This window comes from Myotis daubentonii, chromosome 10, assembly GCF_963259705.1.
Source record: "Myotis daubentonii chromosome 10, mMyoDau2.1, whole genome shotgun sequence".
In the NCBI taxonomy this organism is placed as follows: domain Eukaryota; kingdom Metazoa; phylum Chordata; class Mammalia; order Chiroptera; family Vespertilionidae; genus Myotis; species Myotis daubentonii.
In genome coordinates this window covers 75,768,049-75,788,850 of record NC_081849.1, presented here as the reverse complement: position 1 = coordinate 75,788,850, position 20,802 = coordinate 75,768,049, and the positions used below count along the sequence as shown (strand labels likewise).

The window sequence follows — 20,802 nt, the reverse complement described above, 5'->3', positions numbered from 1 at the left end:
ATCATCAGTGGTGCTAATGGGCTGGCGTTACACACCAGTTTGCACAGGGTACCCCAAGGCATTGATTGTGTGGGAAACTGCATCCTTTTTAAAAATTTAAATATATTTTTTATTGTTGATAGCATTACAAATGTCTCCCACTTTACTCTCCTTTACCCCCCTTCTCCCAGCTCCTACTGACCCACCCCAGGTCTTCACCACCCCCCCATTGCCTGTGTCCATGGGCTATGCATATAAGTATATAAGTTCTTTGGTTTATCTCTTCTCATCCCCCAAGCCCCACACCGAGGTATGTCAGTCTGTTTCCTGCCTCCATGCTTTATGCATAGGTGGGCGACAGCTAATCAGATTCTCCAAAGCCAGAGAAAGTGTGGTCTCAGACATGACCAAGTACAATTACACCATCCCCTCATATGACTCATACACTTCCGCCCTTCTCCATACACCTTCAGACAACGAATCTCACAAATGTGTTTTCCTAGAAACAAAGCCGTTTTGTCACCTTACATGATGTCCTAAAAAAGAGTATGGGTCTCTTTAAGCAAGCTTCCTGGGTGCTAACTGAAGCAGTAAGAACCCCACACGACCCCCAAGCATAGAACACAACTTACTTCCTTTGCTGGAATCCTGCTGGACACCAAAGCAAGCAAAAGGAAATGCCACCAAGACAGCAGCACTCCTGAGCCTTCAACATTATAGCGTCTGTGTGGGCTTACGCGCTTTTTGTCAGGATAAGCCATAGAGCAGGTAAGATAGTGGCAGTATAATAAATACATGAGTAAACAAACAAATAGAGCTAGCAGAAAACTTTGAAGGATTTTAGTTGGCAGCTTTTATTTTGTTGATGGTTGAAACCCAATTCCATGCCACCCTTAACAAGGCTCTCTGTCCGGAAATTTGTCCTATGAATAGCAAGTGGAAGACAACTCTGTTTACTGGCCTGTCATGGATGACCAAGAAAAAAAAAAAGATATGACTCTGTCGCACTTATAAATTTTAAAGAAGGCATTATTGGCTCATTTAAAACAAATTCTTCTATATATTCTCCAAAGGGACAGACTTATAAATAATGGAAATGTGGGGGAAAAATACTTCAGCACATTAAGCTACAAATAAAATTGACTGCTACATATTATTCAATTGACTTCTATCTCCACTGCGATGTGTCAATCATAATGGCATTTTATAACAGGATTAAGCAATAAATGTGCAAAGCCATTATGCAGAAATCTGAAAATCTGATTAATTTGTAATATTTGTGTGTGTGCAGAAAGTCAGGAATGGACATTGCTTGGGGAATACTTACAAGCATTCTATTGAAATTTCTAAATTGATTTGGAGCAAACTAATAAAAACACAGACTTGCTGACATTTTATAAAGTGAATTCTGTCAAAATACGTTTGGCATTTTAATGATTGCTGTCATTTAATAACAAGGGTTGGATGACCCATCATAAGATGCCAACAATTTCCCCATAATGTGCAGGGAGATCTTTCCTTTAAATTTTTTATATGTGATTTACTTATTGTGCTTGAATAGCAGGGCACTTTAAACTGGAAGCTGTGTTATGCATTGTAAATCTCACATTTTCTCTTCTTATACTATACCCAAAGTCTTATTTTGTCTTAAAATTCTCAGCAAAGCTTTATGTACTTTTATAGAACTAACCAGGTCCAAAGTGATGCTTTTGGTCAAATATTCAGATTAGGTAAATTCTCAAATAGCTAAAACCCCACTTTGGTTTAGTTTTATAAGATGTTTTAAAATTTTGGTTGCTTTCCCATGCCTACCAGGTAGGGGTTTTTACTCAAGACTGTGAAAAGAGAGTTTTATTTTGCACAGAAGAGAAAAACCCTTTACACAATTAAAAAATATATACAATTTAAAAGATTTCTATGCCATGTCAGGCCCTTCACTTTCGTATTTCTTTCACGAGTACCATGCCCATTTTTGACTCCGTTCCTAATGACATGCCCTTGTAGGGTTTAGGATTTGTCCCATACAGGTACTGTGTCAACCAGAGTGTGTGTTTGTTCCTGTAACTTTACACAGATTACATCTGCTTACGTTTTATTCTCTGTGGCTGGAGGCCCTCACTAGCGTACAGCAGCTTGTTTCGAAGCTGGTTATTTTCAAAAACCATGTTCAGTGCAGTACAGGGCAATTCCACACACTTTTATGTGTAAAATGAAGCCTTTCACAGGCTCTACAAGAGATTATGTATGCTTTCCTGCCCGGATCAAAAGGTAATGTTTCTTCTTAATGCACATCTCCATTTTCCCCAAACACATGTATATCACGCTTAACTTTGTAAGATCATAAACCAATCTGTCTGGCTGTAAGGCAACTCCCAATTCAGGGGTCTTCTCGGAGCCAGCGGGGGAATCCAGCAGTCAGAATGAGTAAGTGACATTGGCGAAGGGTTTCAGAGAGATTTGAAGCAGTGCTTAGCCTACGCCAGTGGAGAACTTGAGGTTAGCTATTCCCATGGGCACAGACATAAAAACATGAACTCAAATGGTTGAGCAAGTTCCTCCTGATCAAGTTCCTAGGAAACGTGTTACCTCTCTAGAGACCAAGAATGTCCAGAAAGCTCTCGGTGGCCTGCTCAGAACTTAATAGTCTGTGTTTTTCAGGCAGCAACTGTGAACTCCAATAGGGCAGGACTGTGTTCGCCAGTTCACCACTTACACCCAGGTGCACTGAAGGCATTTCACTCTGAGTATTCTCTCAGTCGAAATGGAGGCTTGGCTTTTAATTTGGGAGTGGGATAATTCCTTCAAGGGAGGTATTGGCATCCACTTGACTTTTTACTACAATTTAGCATAAATCTTGGAAATATCTTTAAAATCATTAGCTTGTTGGCAAATTTTACCTCAATTCCAATTTAGATATTAAAAGCAGTTTGTTGTACAATTTAAAAGCAAGAACTCTTTTTTTTTTTTTGAGAGAGAGAGAGAGAGAGAGAGAGAGAGAGAGAGAGAGAGACAGACTAGAGAGAGAGAGAAAGGAAGGGAAGGAGGGGGGAGAGAGAGAAACATCAGTGTGAGAGAGACACATTGATTGGCTGCCTCCTGCATGTGCACCGACAGGGGCCGGGGATCCAACCCGCAACCCAAGTAGGTGCCCTTAACAGGGAATTGAACACAGATCCTTTGGTGCATGGGCCAGTGCTCTAACCTGGAGTACCACCTACCAGGGCAAAAAGCAAGGATTCTTAGACTTTAAGCTCTGCCTGGGTCTAAATTTAGCTCTGCTACTTCACTAGTCACTAGTCTGTGAATTTGGGCTTGTTTCCCCTCTTCTTTATGTACCAGTCTCCTCTTGTAAAAGCCAGGGAAAATAACAGTACCTCCCTCATAGGATTGCTGTTGTGAGGACTGAGTGAGAAAATACGTAAAATGTGGTACCGTGCATACTTGTCACATATGTGCTATTTCTCTTGACCATTATTAATTAATAAGATTTAATATCATATTTAATATTATTTAATTTTCCCATCATATTCACATGCCCTACGTCAACTTAATACATACTCCCATCCCTATATGTGCAAATCCACATTCCCTCACCACATTCCCTCACACACTACCCCAAATGCATACTCTGTACCATCTGACTGGTAAACTAGGATAAAACTTATTTTTAATTGTTAAAATATCTGCTTGTCAGAGTACTGGTTTATTCAACACCATTCCTCCAGTGTTGATCTCACGTCTGAACCCTACAGGCTGCCTGCAGCTCACTCTGCTTTGGAGGGACTGGACTTACCACAGAACCAAGAAGGGTGGGATCCCAGGCACTGGACTCCTCCCTTCAGTGCCTTCCTGAGGAGAGAGCCTCACAAGTTCCCCCTCCCCACCCAACTCAAGGTCAGAGTTCCTGAGTGACTGTCCCTTGTTCCTCATGGCAAGTTACGTACTTATTTCTTGATTGGGTATAACGGGTTTTCATCAAGGCAAACTAGGCTCGGCATCCCTCAGCTACTCTAAAATTAAAATAGATGTGCATCCCAGTAAGGAGTTCTAAATCCTATCCCCCATTTTGGAATTGACTTCCAAATAAGCCATTTTAAGAAACAACGAAACATTTTTAATGCGGAGAGGCTATACCTCTTTCTGGAGCCTTATCCCGTTACCTTGGCAAAGAGGCTACAATGGCCATGGCATTGAGAAGGAAGCAGAATTGCCAATATAAATTGCTCACCATGAATAAACCAGTTCTACCTCCTCCTATGTCAGTGATGGCGAACCTTTTGAGCTTGGTGTGTCAGCATTTTGAAAAACCCCAACTTAACTCTGGTGCCGTGTCACATATAGAAATTTTTTGATATTTGCAACCATAGTAAAACAAAGACATATTTCTGATATTTATTTTATATATTTCAATGCCATTTAACAAAGAAAAATCAACCAAAAAAATGAGTTCACATGTCACCTCTGACATGCGTGTCATAGGTTTGCCATCACTGTCCTATGTGGTGGCCATGCCTCCCAGTCAATGCACCATAGTCTCTTGTTACTGACCAATGTACTTTTAATGAATCAGGTTCTGCAGAGGGAGCTTTTGGGTTTCTGTGCTCTCTGCATTAGCACAAACATAATCACATGAAAGTTCCAGGGAGCCCTCAGCTTTTTCTGGTATTCATATCTTTCCTGCCCACTGTTTGTGGTTTTCACCAGTGAGCCAGGCGATGCAAAGGTTGCTTATTATCAGATGGACAGTTGAATGCATTATTATTTTATGTTGGGCATGTGACCCCAGCTAAGCAGGGCAGAAATCCCCTCTAAATTAGACTTCCCTTTCTTTCAATTTCTTCAAGGTTACTAAATGCCAAGAAGGGACTTGGCATTTAGTGAAAGTGTCTATAAAAGTCTTTTCAAAGCCATTGCCACCGTTTGCCCCTTTTTATGGCCAGTCAGGAGTTCTTTGTTATACTGGCCACACACACTATACAGGAATCCAGTGGAAATGGAGACTTTAAAGTAATAAACACCCTTGAGAATCAAACATTCATTAATTCACATAAGGATTTGCATGTTTTCATAAGTTCTGTTGTCAAGTACTTGTAACTTCACCCATTGAGGCCTGGAGGACAGAGACTGTCTGAAGACGTTAATGTGTATAAGGGATCCCTTTCTTCTTCTAGCAGGTGACTAAGTGGTTCTGCTGATCTTCATTAAAAGGCTTCACAGATGCATGGAAAGTCAGTGAGATTTGGGATATCTAGATGAAGCATAGCAAGAAACCCTACAAATCCCTTCTGTGGACTTGATTATCTGAAGATGTTTCTGTAATATTTACCAAAGTTATTCAATATCTACTTCAACTCTACAGGCAGACTTAGCCTATATGTGGTATTGGAGACTTAAAATACCTTTTGTTCTCTTAGACTTTACTAAATCTCCCTCAGTCTTCCTCCAACAACTTTTTAATCATTGTTTTCACATCCATCTAATAAAAGCAGAGCTGAAGTCCTGTGTTATCCGAGCTAATATAGGCCTCAATTTCTGTAAATGCTTCCTCTCAGCAAAAAGAAAGATAAAAAGGACAGAGTCATCAAACATACTCGGGCAATATTCTATGACACACTGTTGGCAGCGTATAGGGTGCTTTGGGGTATGGGTTTTTCCTGAGTACTGCTATGTCTACAAGAGTTTAAGTTCTGTCAAGGCAAAGACTTTTTATTTTTTATTTTTTTATTGCTTAAAGTATTACAAAGGGTATTACATATGTGTCCATTTTATCCCCCCGCCCTAGACAGTCCCCTAGCCTCCCCTATCCCCCAGTGTCTTATGTCCATTGGTTATGCTTATATGCATGCACACAAGTCCTTTGGTTGATCTCTTACCCCCCTCTCTCCTGCCCCCCAACCCTCCCCGGCCTTCCCGCTGCAGTTTGACAATCTGTTTGAGGCAGCTCTGCCTCTGTATCTATTATTGTTCAAAAGTTTATAATGGTCTCTATTGCAAAGACTTTCTAATTCAACTTTGAATCTCCTCCAGGCCAGCTCTGGGCGTTGGCATGTGCGTATACATACAGATGTATACATATGCACACAGACATATGTATACATGCATATTGGTATTTATGTATGTTGTAGTGAGTTGGTATTCTTAAAGTGATGGAGATATGTATCAATGTAAGCTGAAATCATTTAAACACATATTTTAAAGCACCTAATTTTGCCTAATTTAAAAACGCCTCTTTTTTTAATCTAAGAAGGCTTGCTCATTTCAACACACATCTCCCAAGAAATGGACACTTCCTCTGACAAGTTCATTGCTAGGGGAAATGCTCAACCCTGCACTCAATCCAGGGATAAAGTCTCTGCTCTCAACTGATTGATGGGATTCTGGCATGGCCCCATGGATGCCAAGGTTATATATATCCTGTGCTTTTATGCCCATCTACAGAGTTTTTCTTTCTCATGCTCAATCCTACACCAGGCCAGCTACATAATTTGTGGGACTCAGTGCAAAATGAAAATGCAGGTTCCTGGTCTGCGGCTGGGAAGTCAATCTCCCTTCCCCAGGGCTGCTGCCCAAATCCATGGCAGGTGGGTAAAGCCGAGGGACTGCAACCTTTCTTCCGGGACACCTGGACCCGGGGTGGGTATGAAGCCCCTTCTCAGTTGCACACTGAGCCAGGCCCCTGAGAAGGGCAGACGGGAGAAGGTGACAGCACACTCAGGCTTCCAGGGGTCCTGGGGACTCCAGAGGCAGGAAGCAAGGAGCCAAGAGCTTACGCTGCCCTGCAGAGTGAGGACGTAGCAGCTGGACCACTAGATGCGCCAAGACCCATCCACCCACATGCTCTTGCTGTGCCGTCAGACTTTACTTACAAAGCACACATTCAAAGATAAATTACTAAGAATTTCAATGCAGTGACCTCAGGGCACTAATCCTGCTGGGTTGGGAGCCTTATGTGCCTGCAGTGGTCACTGACCCTTAAAGCAAGCCCTGCCCACGGTTCACTGCCACTGTCCGTGGATCAGATAGCTACACGGTAACACGAGCCCAAACTCTAGGCTCAGACCAAAGTTAGATGTCAATCACAGGGATGCCTCATCCCTGTCCTCACAGACCTAGATGCCTTCCAGAGGTCTGAACTCTGCACAAGCCTTCAGCAGCCAGGAGGCCGCTGATCTGACATTCAGAATATGATTGAACCATGAGCTACAATAGAAAAAACACACATTAATTCCATTGGAAATGATGGCCTCTGTGTGCAGTCACTTCTAATAATACCCCTGGTACAACATCTCAGAGACACCCCTCCACCCCCCCCACCCTCGCCTAACACAGAAAACATGTGGCCCTCCGTCTTCAGTGGCTACACTGTGACTACAAAGAGCAGGTGATCATATAACCAGAGAACATGAACCCTGACTTTCCAGACTCTGAGATTTCATGGGCAGTTACTTTGAAGGAGCGCATTAGTAACTGTGTGACTAGGAAGATATCCACATCTAATTTTGTCAAGTGACACCATTATTAAAATCTGCCATGCATTGGCATTATCACACGACAACGACATTTTCATGCCCTCCCCCAACCCCAAAGGCTGTGTTCTCCATTTAAAGGGCACTCCTTTAAAATGAAGAAGTTTCCTCTAATGAAAAACTCGCTGCACTGGACTTTAGTTCCCCCTTCGACCCGTGTCTGTGTTGTAGAGGGCACTGCTCTGTCACAGAGCACTGGGGGCTTCTGTGGACATGGTTGGATTCCTCCAGGCACAGGAAATGTCTGACCAAACACTCCTAAACTGTTTCTTCTTTCGAAAAAATAATTCCTCTTTTCCCTCAATTCTTTTTTAGAGACATCATATAATTTTCTTTGCCTATATGTAATGTTTTGTATGCCAGACAGTACATTATTATATAATTTTCTCAACCCTTACAATAACCTTATAAGGAGTTTATGATTATTAGGTCCACTTATACAGGAGACTAGACTTTCTAGAGGTTAGCTCACTTCTCTATTACATAACAAGGAAGTCACAGAGAAGCAGCTATACCCCAATCTGTCTGATGAAGGAAGGTGCACATCTCCACCACCTAGGCTATCCACTGCTCAAATATTCTGTAACAGCTACCATTTAGTGAATACTTCCTATGGGCCAGATACATTGCTCAGCATTTTATATCTATTTTCTCATCTAATCTCCCCTGAAGCCCTGTGCTGTCAGGGTTATCATTTCCGTTTTACAGATGTGGAAATTAAGGTTTAGATAACTCAACTACGATCATACAGTTAGTGAGTGACAGCATCGGCGTTTGAACCCAGTTCCTTAGACTTCATGACTACACTACCCTATGCATCAAATGCAAATGTATCAGGGAGACAGAACACAATGAATTCCCAATGCCCTGACAGAAATGGTGTTTTCCAGATATTTTCCTAGCGGAGCATGACTCTAGAGCCCTTTAGGTCAGATCTGGGAAAGTGGGTGATGGAGGAGAGGGGGTGGCACAAATGATGGCTGCCACTCTTAATTTAGGGTCTCTTACTCAAGGCATATCTCTGGACCAGCAACATCAGCACCATCTGGGACCTTGTAAAAAGTTGGGGTGGCAGGTCCCAGCCAACCCAGGTCTCAGACCCACTGAATCAGAATCTGCAATGGAACAAAACCCTAAGGTGATTCATGCCCATCTTAAGTGGGAGAACACAGTTTTGTTGTTGTTCTTTGTTTGCTTTAAAATATGTTTGTATTGATTTTTTTTTTAGCTAGAGGAAGGGAAAGGGAGAGAGGGAATGAGAGAGAGAGAAAAACATCCATGTGAGAAACTAACATCAATTGCTTGCCCCCCATATGCTCCCCAACCGGGGACGGAACTCACAACCTGGGCATGTGTCCTGACCGGGAATCAAACCGGCAACCTTTCAGTGCAGGGGAGGACATTCAACCAACTGAACCACACCAGTCAGGGCAAAGCACTGGTTTTGAGTTTATTAACTCCACTCCCTTCCTCCCTCCTGTCAGACTTCCCTTCCTCCCTGTCTCCCTTCCTTCTTTCCTTTCTGCACCCTCTCTCCCTCCCTCAACCCTTTCTTGTTTCTTTTCTCTCTTCTTCCTTCCTTCCTTTACTTCAGTGGCACTTAAGTATAAATATACATAAAATGTCTAACTTTTATCAGACATTTTCAATAGACTGTCATATTCTATCCCATAAAAGTCAGAGTGGGGTGCATGAGAATGTAGGGAAATCAACTGTCCACGAGGAATACGCTCCATCACAGTAATAACCCTCGGCCACTCTCACCCCTGCACCCAGTGGGGAAGGACTCCCAGTCAGGAAGCTCACAGTAGAAGAACCAGTCGTACATACTTAAAGGGAAGCATATTTATCCTTTTTAAAACACAACCAAAGTGAAGCCAAATGTAACCCAATATCCTTGCTCTGTGATTTATGGCAATTTTCCCAACACCTTCTCCTTCCATATCCATATCTTTGCTTTTCCCTTTGAGAGGGTCTGTAAAGATAAGAGTCTGGCCTAACCATTTTGCTCTCCAAAAACCACATTTTTGTGTGTGTGTGCAAAAGTAGCCAGAGCGCCAATTTAAAAAGAGGGAATAAATTTTTGAATCCCTTAAAGTGAAAATAAAACTGCAGTTCTACACCGATACTGCAAAAGGGTAGCATTTGCAGTCACTCTTGTGTGCAACTAGAGATTGGTGAAAGTGGGACCATTTAGAACTCAGCAAAGGGCAGGAGGGAAGAACCCCTAGAGGAATTACATCGCATGAAATTGTAGCATCACACGCAGTTAGCAACCCCTTATGGTAATGGAGCTTCTCTGACAGCATGACCACACAAAATTGTGCAGGAAGAGGAGGATGTCGCACAACTCACTATGAACAAATTACCAAGTGCTACAAAACCTTCTTCAGAGATACAGCAACAAAACATTGCTTCTGTGGTAAATTTAAGTAGACCTAGAACATGAAAACTCAAATTAATGGTCCATCAATAGATTATTGGTTAGATTTCCCCCCTTTGAGAATTGGTTATAAAACACCAAGCAGCCAAACAACTATTTCAATTCCTGTGTCTCTGACCATTTTGCTCTCACTTCATCTATGTATTTCTTAGCATTATGGTAATTGATAAAGTATCTATTGCTTTTAACTTGAGTGCATTCACAGAGTGTTTTATCACCAATAAATTTAGGTCGGATTCTTTTAACCTTTTAGCAAAACATTATTTTGTTGTCCTCTTGTTCTGAAAATTTTGTTCCACTTAAAGTCAAATAGAACAAAAGCTTCACAGGACTTGTTTAGATTATTTTTTAATTGTTATATTAACTCCATTACATGACAACTTCAAATGTGTAACAATTTCTCTTTGTTATATTAACTTATTTTGGGATATGTTTCAGAGTTCATATTATAAAAATATGTCTACTTAAGCAATAAAACAATTAAAAAAAATATGTCTACTAAGCATGACTTGGACTCAGATTATAACTGTAAAGAAAAGGAGACATATGTACTACTATCTGTAATACTTTAAACAATAAAATTAAATTAAATTAAAAAAAGAACTCCTCATTGCTCTGCGGGTTTAAAACAATCCAACTGCAAACTCCCTTTTATGGATGAAGAAACCAAAGCTCAGAGAAGGGAGCAAAACATACCATTTACAGCTGTAATGGCAGTGCCAGGATTCACCATGAAACCTCTGACTCTGGGGCCCCTTCTAAAAAAGAATAAATAACTGTATGGTTTTGAGTCCAAATACTTTTAATCTTCTTCTTGAGTTACATTTGACTTTAGAACTGTAGGTTCTGATGTAAAATAAGAAACAGAGCAAGCTGCTAACTACCATGGTGAAAAGGTGAAATAGTGAAAGAACAGGTGTTCAATCATTTCAAAATATGTCATATTCCATCAAATCCAGGAAGCTATTGATGTAAAACTCATGAATATTTACACTAAGAAATAAATGATCTACTAATTAAACCATGATTATAAAACACATTCCAATTTTTACCCTCAAATCTTTCCTTTAAGATGTCACATTATAATATGAAGGGAAAATTAGTATATCTCAGAATTAATAAAATATATTAGTCTTTCTTGGTCTTTATATGTCTACTAGAGGCCTGATGCACAAAAATTTGTGCACTCAAGAGTAGGCCTTCCTTCCCCTGGCTGCCAGCACCGGCTTCCCTCCAGCACCCAGAACCCAGACTTCCCTCCTCCAGCCTCCCTCAGCCACCTGGGACCCGGGTTGGCTTCCCTCTGCCCCCGCTTCCTCAGGAAATACGTCTGGAATGACATCCAGAAGACGTCCGGTCTAACTAGCATATTACCCTTTTATTATTATAGATACATTTTGGCACAGAGAATAGGAATAGAATAAACTGGACATTTTACATTCAACCTCTACAATATCCTCAAGATTTGGATGTTCTCTGGAAGTGAGGGCAAATTTATGATTGAATATTTTAATAATAATTGTGTAGAGTGATTAAGCAAAGCTAAAGCTGTGATTGGTAAGCGAACAGTATTCAGCCCTGGCCCAGTGGCTCAGTTGATTGGAGTGTTGTTCCATGCACTCAAAAGCTGTGGGTTTGATTCCAGGTCAGGGCTGGATCAGGGTGGGAGACAACTGATTGATGTTTCTCTTTCACATTGATGTTTCTTTCTCATTAACTCTCTCAAATCAATAAAAACATATCCGCAGGTAGGGATTTTTTTTAAAAAAAGAACAGTATTCACACATATTAGCCAGGATAGGTGACTATTTGGTCTTTCTGTGGTTTGGATAGTGTTCTTGGTATCTTTGTCTTCAGACATGATGATGGAGGGAGCTTGGTTTTGTCCCAGTCCATCATGGTCAAAGTGGCCTTGTCTGATGTTGGTGCTCTATAAAATGGTTTCTATTCAGCAGGAGGACAGTAAGGTCCAACTACAAGTGCCAGGCCAGTTCTTTGTTGTTGTTGTTGTTTTTTAGTTAAAAGTACAAGTTTTAGTTTGAGGGTATATGATTTGACCCCAAATCAGGAGGAAGATGTGGATGATGCTATCTAAGCTATTATAAATTTTTATTTTGTAAAAATGAAGCACTTGGTAATGAAGAGCTAGCTTCTCCTGCAAGTGTTTGCTAAAAGCAGGATATCTGATAAGTTCCCAGGGGGCTTGCCTGATGGTTTCATCTCTCAGGAGAGTTTGGAAGAGTGGTATTCTTAGTCTTGAATTAATTCTGATCAATAGGGCCACATTGAAGTAACAGAACCTATAAGATAATGTGACCATATATTTCTAGAAGGTTTATTTATCAGGAAAGGGAATGTGGGGCAGACTCAGGTGTGTCTAGAAAATCAGATTCCTAAAAATTTAGAAACATTATCCACATGATGCCATAACTAAAACTCATAAAAAGGAAACAGAAGTCTTTAAAAATAGTATTCTCCACAATACAGTTTGGAGTCAGAATAACTTGTATTTTCATCTTTGCATCACATGCGCTATTTATGTGTCTTTGGACAAGTTTCTTAACCTCTCTGATCTTAAGGTTCCTCAGCTGCAAAATGGATGTAGAAACAGCACCTGCATTATAGTTGTGAGTGAAACAGATTATTACTAAGTGAAAAGTGTCCAGCATTGTACCTGTCACATACAGGTGCTGTCACATAACAAATGTTCAACAATGTTGGCTGTATTTTCAATTATTATTGGAATATTGTTACAAGTGACATCGACATGATTATCCAATCACAAATGATCTAACTAAAAAGGGAAGAGGAGAGCATGTGGCCACAAGAGGACATCCTTAAGTAAGAGGATGCTCTAGAGGAGCCTGTAAAGTCAGACATGTGCAGCCAATATTCCAGAATAAATTCAAGTATAGGAGAAAATTGCCGAAACCGGTTTGGCTCAGTGGATGGAGCGTCGGCCTGCGGACTGAAGGGCCCCGGGTTCGATTCCGGTCAAGGGCATGTACCTGGGTTGCGGGCACATCCCCAGTGGGAGATGTGCAGGAGGCAGCTGATCGATGTTTCTCTCTCATCGATGTTTCTAACTCTCTATCTCTCTCCCTTCCTCTCTGTAAAAAATCAATAAAATATATTTTTAAAAAAAAAAAAAAGTATAGGAGAAAATGCAGGAATACTTAAGAATGACAATTTCTAGCTACATCTAAAAACTCCGCTGAGTTCCTGTCCAGTATCTTTAAACAGCACATCTCCCACAGGTAAAAAAGAAAAAGAAAAAAAAAAAGGTCCAATTCCTCCTAAATGCAAATTTCTATTCATGTTCATCATCCTAATCACACATGTTCAAAACACAAATCTCTAAAAATTACCTTTGCCTGGTCTCTCTGCCTCACCCCAGAGACAGCCAACTACCAAATCCCCAATCTTGTCCTCCAGGATTGCTGACAACTGTCCCCTCCTCTGCTTCAGCTCCCTCGCTGTCACTCACCCAGATCATGGGCATAGTCACCATGTCTCTGGTCAACCCTGTCTCCTTCTCATCCTACACACAGATGGCAGTGAGACCTGTAAATACTCCCACCCGGTGAACCCCAACAGGTGCCCCTCGCTTTGGTCCCTCTCTCTTAGACAGAACGCTGGCTCTAGAGATGGGGGTGGAAGGGTTTGGGGTGGATTGGGGGACAAGGATATAGCTTCTATTGGGGGGGAACCTGACAGGGGTACGGGCCAGTACCACAAGAGAGCCAAGAGCATGATAGCTTTATGGGGAGGGGCACAGGCTCTGAAGTCAGACTGCCCATCTCCAGCACTTACCAGAGGTGGGACCTCAAGCAAGTGGCTTAATCTTTCTGGGCTCAGTTTCATCATCTGTCAATTGAACTAAAAATGACACCTCCCTCATAGAGCGATGATTAAGTACAATAATCTATATAAGTAAATTGCATAATCACTGTTTCTGACACATAGTAAACACTCAATACATGTGAGTTTTCTCATCATTACCATTCTTTGTGGAGGGAGGCAGAGACCCACTGTTGGGTTCAAATTGTGAGGTGTGTCAGCCAGGTGTGTCAGTTCCCATACACACAGCAGGTGGCACTCCAGGCGGCAGGCCTGAGAAATGTGGTCACAACTATATCAGCAATGCCTCGAGGGCAGGATAGAACCCACAAGTGTGTTGGGAGAGGGACACAGGGACAGGAAGGTGCAGAACTTGACAGCAACCTCCCCTAGTAGTCTGCAAAGACTCTGTGACAGGGGGATGACAGGCACTGCTCACAGCTTAAACACAGGGGAGATGCAGCTCAGGACTGAAGTACATGCTGTCATGTGTGAGCTGCAGTGGAAAAGTATGAAGGTCATTACATGGAACAGAGGGTATCATTGTCAGGACAATGTCTGGCAGTGATGGCTTTGGCCAAAATGACTCACTTGCTGCCTGGGCGTGTACACATGGACTAAAGTGGTATCTGAGTGTGTGTCCAGAAGAGGACCGGGCTCCTGAGTGGATCATAAGCACAGATGAGTATGTAAGTGGACTTGAGCAATAAGGGTGAGGTAGACAACAGCTACAAAGGAGGTGGTGACAGTTCTCCTGGGTAAGCAAGTAACAAATGATTGCTTAGGGCCCAGCCTGGATTCTGTTTGTATTTTATTATTTTTATTTTTTGCTAAGAACACTTAACATGAGATCTGGGTCCTAAGATCTGGTTGTGAGCTCTACCCACCTCATCTGAAAATTGGGATGCTAATACTATTCTCTGATCATTCATTCTTCACGATATTATTAAGTTTTTGCTAGGTGGTAGGTGTTTTCAAGGTGCTAGGGACACATGAAACTAATACTGCATTGTCTCATTTCTCCTCATTACTTCATTAATTCACTCATTTGCAACAAATATTCTCCTGAGCCTTTGAGATTTACAGCCTAGAAGGGAAACCATGCACTAAACTAATAGTTAAACAAAGAGTTATTTTCAGAAGGTGCCCCGAACAAGGCTTCAGGGAACCCCAGAGAACTAGGGGCAGCACCAGGCTCTCCCTCTCCATTTCCACCATTTGCCCCATCAAGAGAAGATGTTTGGGAATAGTTGATCTTATTCTTATCAAAGTTCCTTTGAGACATATCCTTCATGTTTAAAAAGACAAAATATGTAATATAATGCTAATGGCTTGTGCAAGTTAAAGCGGAAATGTAAAGACCTGGATCCTATAGTCCACTGACCTGGGTCTTGTGCTGGCAGGAGAGAGAAGAGCACAGCAGCTGTCTGGGACCCACCACCCCAGGATGCTTCCAGCAGGGCTGGTACTCCTGTTCCTTGCCCCCTCCTTCTTCCCTGGCCTATTGTAATGCCGTTCTAATGACTTCACAGAGGTGTGTGTGTGTAGCCATCACCACTTCCTTAGGTAACAATGGATAAACAGCAGCTTGAGGAATCCCAGGTCTGTATTATTTATGAAGCTGCAATTCTCCTGTAAATAACCCAGTTGTTAAAATGATATGTATCTATGTAATTGAGTCTTCTGTATACAAATAAATAAGGCTTTATTGCAATGTCAGAAGTTAATAGACCAGTCAATAAAATCAATAACTCACTTTTTCTTGCTTATATATCCAACTTTCCCCCACCTCTCTTCTGTCCTCTGTTTGTTCTGGTTACATATTACCACTGAAAAGAAAGCACAGATCTGTGCTGCTGTTTATTAAATGGTAGGTGAGAGGGGCCGTGGCAAACAAAGGGAAAAAGAAACCCAGGAAAATGTCCACCCAATTGGGGTTTCAAATTTCACTATTTATTTGAGGAAACTAGAGAAAAGGGAAAAATGCTTTGTTGTATAGGTCAGAGTGCAGATATTTATAATATGAGTGCCCCAATGAACGCACAAGTAAATCAGGTCACAAACCATGGGCTTGGTGTCCCCAGGCCCATGTTAACATTGTCTCCTAACTGCTGTCAAAACAACCCTGCTGGAGAGATGCAAATTAAAACCCCAATGAGGTATCACCTCACACCTGCCAGAATGGCTACCATCAATAAATCAATGATGTGGAGGAAAGGGAACCCTAGTGCACTGTTGGTGGGAATGCAGGTTGGTGCAGCCACTGTGGAAAACAGTGTGGAGGTTCCTCAAAAAATTAAAAATGGTACTGCCTTTTGATCCCATTTCTGGGAATGTATTCTAAGAATCCAAAAACACCAATCAGAAAGAATCTATGCACCCCTATGTTCATAGCATTATTTACAATAGCTAAGATCTGAAAACAGCCCAAGTGCCCATCAGCAGATGAGTGGATAAAAAAGTTGTGGTACATCTACATAGTGGAATACTATGTAGCTATAAAAATGACGAACCCTTTGAGACAACATGGATGGACCCGGAGATGATTATGCTAAGTGAAATAGCCAGATAGAGAAAGACACGTATCACATGATCTCGCTTATATGTGGAATCTAATGAACAAAATAAATTTATGAACAAAATAGGTCCAGAGGCGTGGATGCATGGAACAGACTAACAGACCCCAGAGGTGAGGAGTATGGGGACATGAGAAGAGGTTAACCAAGGAACATACATGCATTTATGAAAAGAACATAAAGGCAGTGTTTATTAAAACACATCTCATTTTAAAAATTTAGCTATCAGCTGTATATACATTTTTTTTTTGGGGGGGGACACCCTGTATGCATAGCCCATGGATACAGACAACAGTGTGGTGAAGGCCCAGGGTGGGGTGGGGGCTGCATGGAGGGGTGCAAAGCAGGGAGAAATGGGGGAACTGTAATACTTTCAACAATAAAAAAGTAGACAAAGGAACTTTGTATCAACAACTCTACAATGGTAAAGTGTAAGGCAGAGCCCATTTATACTTTTGACTATTTAAAAACAAAACAACACACAAAACCCCTGCTGCATTCGGGCTAGAGCTGCACCCTTGTGCCACCGAGGATGAGGTCATGCCAGCATCTCCCTTTTGAGAATTTGGTAATTCAGCTGGAAAAATTTGCTCTGCATAAACCTTGGCATTACTCTCTCTGAAGTAGGGAAAAGGTTTATTTGGAATCAGTAGGTTATTTTTTAAAGCTTAATTGATTTGGCTCTTGTTGAGGTCACCACAAGAGCTTAGAAGGGCTACTTAATATTTTTTTGCAATTATTTTTTAAAAATCAAATTAAACAAAATTGGCATCGATTCAAACTTTCTGCACCTGAAAGGGGAAAGATAACTGAAATAGAGAAAAAGAGAAATTAATAGAGTGGGTCACTCCAATCTTCATGATGATTCTATTGCTGTGCAAGTAAGTCCATGATTTAATGGCCCATTCACATGGACCAACCTGTCCTCTCCCATGGACCAAATAGGTACATGAAATTGTCCCTGTTCATTACCTACCAGGACAGGACTGGAACTTTTGGGAAATGAGGTCCCTGGCATTTACAAGACTTGACAGGGAATGCAGGTGTCAGCCTGGACATATGGACCTTAATTGGATGGGTGGAATACTGGATTCTTAGTGGTTTTATACTGAGAATATGGTATATTCATGCATTGCTGGGAGCATAAAATAGTAATTCAGATTTGCATAGCACATTCTGTTTTATAATAAGAAATTGTATTCATCATTGTGGATCATAAATAGTAATGCCAATTTTTAAACTCACTCTTTGGCAAATGAAGGCTCTAGGAGAAGCTACTCTACAAGATCTCTTGGCATTATCAGGGCTAACAAAACGTGAGAATTATTGATCTAGAGGATATTTTCAACTGCTGTCAACCCAGGTTACAGAGCCCATGGTTTTTCTCACTGTGTTTTTGCTGGACTAAAACGTTCATATTTGGATGTAATGCACAGGAATTGCCTGTGGGATTCCAGTGGAGATGTTGATACTGTCAGATGCTCAAGGAAAAGAGGTTTAGTGGAGGCACAGACTCTGGAACAATCAATTAACAGATGGTATTTTATTTTTTATTTATTTATTTTATATATTTTATTGATTTTTTACAGAGAGGAAGGGAGAGAGATAGAGAGTTAGAAACATCGATGAGAGAGAAACATCGATCAGCCGCCTCCTGCACATCCCCCACTGGGGATGTGCCCGCAACCCAGGTACATGCCCTTGACCGGAATCGAACCTGGGACCTTTCAGTCCGCAGGCCGACGCTCTATCCACTGAGCCAAACTGGTTTTGGCAACAGATGGTATTTTAAACCACAGAATGGATGAACTCCCAGGAAAAGTGTGTTAGAAGAACGATGACTTGGGATGCAATTCTGAGGAACACCAACAGTTTCTGATTTAGCAGAAAAGAGGAGCCCAGGGATTAAACAAGGAGAAATACTCAATGAATTGAGAAAAGAACTGAGTTCACAAGCATTCAGTGGCTAAGGAAGGAGAGATTTTGCAGGAGGACCGTATGATTGGTCATTCCAAGTCCATTAGAGGGATCAAGTCAAAGAAAAAGAGAAAGACATCCATACACTTGATAATATGCTAATACACACTAGCTACATTTGGATGAATAAACATTAGCATGGGCAGTTTCGTTGGAATAATGGAGATTGAGGCCACATTTTAGTGAGTAAAGAAATGTATAGCAAGTGAAAAAGTCGATCTATGTGTTTAAAGAGACAAGACAGTTTAGATCAGTGATTTTTAGACTATGGGTTGTAGGCTATTAGTAAGATGTAGGCTATTATAAGTTTAGTAAGCTGCAACTTGCATTGAAAAATTTAAAGAGTAAAGAATGTAACAGAATGGAGTAGAGTGAAATATAAAAATAACAGAGTGTTTATTAAGGACAAGTATTATTTCAAGAAATTTTGGTTTCAGTTATGTATTATATGTAAGTGTATACTGAGTCCCCATAGGAAATATGTTTTGTACTATAGAAAAGTTTGACATCCACTGGATTAGAAAGCAAAAAAGACGGTATTCATTGTTTGTTTAAAGGAGGTTGAGACTAGAGCCTGTTAGAATCTGGGTGGAAGGAGATAGTTAAGAAGGTAAGGTTAAAAATATTGGTAAGAAAGTTGGTACTCCTAGTGGAATAAGCTCAACAAAAGAAGTTTGGGCAAGAGGAAGGAAAGATCGCCCTTCAGGGCTGGAAGAAAAGAGGATGAGTGTGTGGGGAAGAAGCTGATGGAGAAGAAACCTGATGACTTCGAGTTTCTAAGTGAAAGAGGACATCAGTTTAACTGTTGTGAGAGAGGGAGTGGCTTAATTTGAGAGGGGTGCTTGCTGGTGTGTTAGACAACCATTGAAACGATTAGGACCATAGCCTCTTTGTGAACAAGTAACAGGACTGGATGAGAGGCTGGAGACTTTTGTGGCTGTAACCTGCAAAGTGCCATGAGGTTATGTAGTGGCTCCCAAAAAGATATAGCTACATCCTATTCCCCAGAACCTGTGACTGTTACATTATTTGGGGTTGGAGAATAAGATGGTGGGAACAAAGGGCTGAGAGATGGTACTGAGTGAGGCTGGGCTCAGCATATGGTTTTCGAAGTGGGAGAGTTCTAGGTGATAACAGAATTAGGTATGAGGGTGCATGTCCAAGGAGAGAAGGTGAAGACCATTGAAGCTGACGTGGCCAAGGAACATTGCCTTCAACAACAGAAATGAAATATGTATTACACTGCAGAAGAACAAGGTTCTCAAAGGAATATGATGGAGAAGTAATGGTATGTTAGCAACATTTGGGGGATGTGATCATTCTGACCTTCTGATGCCATGGGACATAGAGTGAACAAGAATGAGCAGTCTTTACTTGACAGGACTGCAAAATAGCAAGTTCCAGCTAAAACCAGGAGGTGGAGAATGTTTTCTGCAAACAAGACAGTTATCCACCTTAGAATGGATGCACACCAGACCTGAAGGTACATCTTAACATAAATATGCAGGTCTGGACCCAGCCCAGCAATTCTGGCCTAATGTCTGTGGAAAACTTAGATAATAGTCTGATTTTAAATGCCTCAGGTGATACTGATGCGGAGACAATCAAGAACCATTAGTGGGGTGAACTTCAAGTTGTTCTATAAGGGAAAGGGGAAAGGTTGGCAGGGAGATCAGCAGTGAGTTAATTGCTAAGGAGAGGAGGGAAACCAAAACCAGCATTGGGGCTTTGTGCAAAATGAAAATTCAAAAATTATTAAGAACGTGGGGCCCCGTGCAACTGCACAGATTGCACATCCATGAGGCTGGCCCTGCTCGAAGGGGAGGCAAATGACCAAGACAGCAGAGATTTAAGGCTGGAATTTCACATACAATTCTGGGATCAAGCCTTTGGTGCAGACATGAGTTACTGTCCAACAGCATCTAGGCTTCCCAGAGACAGTATTAGTGGCCTTGTGTGTAGGTTTCATCTGCTCAATGTTCCTGGTAAATGTAGGAGCCTGTTTGCCCAATGAGCGACCCTAAAAGTGCTTTGTAAAATAATTCCTCTTTCGTCTTTGGATCAACTCAAAAGGCTTTGATCAAGATTTCAGACAGGGTGTTCTACCTTCTCTTTTATGCTCTTTTACTCTGACTTTAAAAATATGTAATAGCTCATCCATTTTTGAGGTGTACCCCTCACGGAGGAAGCATGTTAGTTTACTGTGGCTCATGCGTGCATGGACACTCACACCCTGACATACTTTCTTCTGTCTGTGCGATATTTTTCCCATTAGCAGTTAATTCTCAATTGGAATAACAGTGAATCGGCTTCCCTAGATACCGCCTTCAAACTCAGGATTAGAATTTACTCTTCTGGGGAGCTCTCCATTACTGGTCAAACATCATTCTACCCGCCCCTCCTCCTGTTATATTGATCCTTTCACAATTGGGCAGCACTTTTAATTTTTCAAAGAGCTTTC

At 41.4% G+C, this 20,802-nt stretch overlaps 1 protein-coding gene across 1 annotated transcript in view; it reads right to left on the bottom strand.

Annotated features, from left to right (window-relative positions):
• Positions 1–20,802, bottom strand: part of POU6F2 (POU class 6 homeobox 2) — a 410,247-nt gene that overhangs the window by 233,878 nt on the left and 155,567 nt on the right. The window lies entirely within an intron of this gene.